The sequence below is a fragment of the Gekko japonicus genome, unplaced genomic scaffold (genome assembly GCF_001447785.1).
Source record: "Gekko japonicus isolate JY-2015 unplaced genomic scaffold, Gekko_japonicus_V1.1 scaffold1380, whole genome shotgun sequence".
Taxonomy (NCBI): Eukaryota; Metazoa; Chordata; class Lepidosauria; order Squamata; family Gekkonidae; genus Gekko; species Gekko japonicus.
Window position 1 is genome coordinate 238,466 of NW_015174316.1, and position 2,238 is coordinate 240,703.

The window sequence follows — 2,238 nt, forward strand, 5'->3', positions numbered from 1 at the left end:
TAGTAACGTGTTTGATTTGGGCTTATTGTGGTTACAGAGAACAAACCTTCAGCATTCAAAATAATATGAAATTTGTTCAGAAGTGATTGTACACACACACACACATACTCTGGATGGCAACAGCTCAAGCTAGGTTACAAAGTGAAGCTGCATGCACACATTACTCTGTCCTTTATCTAAATATATCCTGACTGTGGTTATTCTAGGGTGGATTCAACTCTTAAAGTTAGTGTTGTATCAGTCATCTATTACCTTGAGAAAGACTATGTCTCTGTCAGGAATCCACGTCCACAGAGTGATGGTCAGTGTTCCTAACCTGTGATACAAGACTCTGTTTCCTGTCGGCTCAGGCAGCAGAGCGGTCTCAGCTCGGTACCAACCGCAGGCTTCCTGCCAGCCCTAGAACTGCCTCTGTGGCTCCAGCTGAGAACAGGAAGAGCCGTGCACCTGTCGTCCTCCCACACAAAGAACCGGCTCACTTCTCTGCTGGAGAAAAGAAATAGTCAGCTACAGTCAGTGCTTCCCTTACATAAGATGCACTGGGCCCAGGACTAGGAAGGCAGCTGAGCCAGGTGGCCATCAGCATGTTGACCCTGCCCACCACCCTCTTGATACAGAGCATCTTGAACGGAAGGGTGGCAGCTGCAGATTTCCAAATGAAGAAGGCAGAGCTGAACTTACACACATGCACAGAACAGGCACACAAATTTGGTAGTAGATGTAGAACAGCTCAGAGGAATAATCTGCTGGCACCAACAGTTTCCACGAGGGTCTCTAGACCTTGGCTAGTGAATCCACGGAGTTGTGAGGAGCCTATGACGCCTTAGCCCCGTGCAGAGGATGATGTCCATTAAGTACTATGAGGAAGAGGCGAGTGGGCGAGGTGACAGATTTTACTGTTGGCAAGTGTAAGGTGATGCACACTGGAGCAAAAAATGATGTCTGAAGTAGTTGACGGAGAGGGAAAGACCTCGGGATCACAGTGGACAGTGCCATGAAAACGTCAGACCAGCGTGCTGCAGCGGTGGAAAAAAAAGAACAGGCAAACTCCACCCTGGGGATTATTAGGAAAGGAACTGAAAATAAAGCAGCCAGTATTATAATCTCCACGTATAGATCTATGATGCAGACTCATCTAGAATACTGTGTGCAGTTCTGGTATCTCAAAAGGACACTGCAGTGCTGGAAAAAATACAGAAGAGGGCAACCAAGGTGATTCGGTGGTCGCAGAGTCTGGTACTTTTTGGTTTGGAAAAAAAGACAACGGTGGTGGTGGTGGTGGGGAACATGACAGAAGGTCACTAAATCACACCTAGGGTAGAGAGTGTGCACAGAGAATTTTCTCTCTCCCAAAATACTAGAATTCAAGGGCATCTAATGAAGTTGATGGGCAGTAGATTCAAGTCAGATAAAAGAAAATACTTAACATTTCATTAAAGTGTGGAGTTCGCTGCCAGAGGATGTAGTGATGGTCACCAGCTTTAAAAGGGGGACAGACCGATTCATGGAGGACAGGTCTTTCCGTGGCTATTAGGCCTGGTGGTTAAAAGGAACCTCCAATCAGAAGCAGCAAAATTCTGAATGCTCGTGCCGATCGCAGGAAAAGGTCTGTCTCCATGCCCTGTTGGCCCCCCAGGATAACTGGTTGGTCACGGAGAGTGGACTAGGTGGACCACTGGTCTGATCCCAGCAGGGTACTCATGTCTCATGACTCCTGTGCTCCAGCAGAGGGCTCGGTTTGCCTGGCAGTTACTAATATCAGCACAACCACCATAAAACAGCTTGCTGGAGGCTAATGCATTTGAAGAAACTTTACCCCAACCCACCTCCAGAACTACATTTGGGGAGGGGACAACAGACACTTGCAGAGAGCTGTGGCTTTATAAAGACTTTTATTTGGAATGAAAATATAGATCTTGACCCTGAATAGTTTCCCACCCCACCCCACCCCTTTCTGTATTTAGTCAGACCCTGCTTCTCTGAGGGCTGGAGAGGGGTGTGGTCCCAGATGCAGTGATCTCAAGTCAGTGACTGGATGGCTGGTTTCTTCCACAGCTGCACTCACTGGTCACCTCCGCGGTGTCTTTGCAAACATGAATTCAGGAAAGGTAGCAGAAGAATCCTCCTCAACAGGATCTCAGTGGTCTTAACGGGAAAATGGGAAGAGACCTGGCCAGCTCAACACTATATCATGCCCCCAGGCTGTAACGGGGCGGGGGGGGGGGGGGGGCCCGGGCC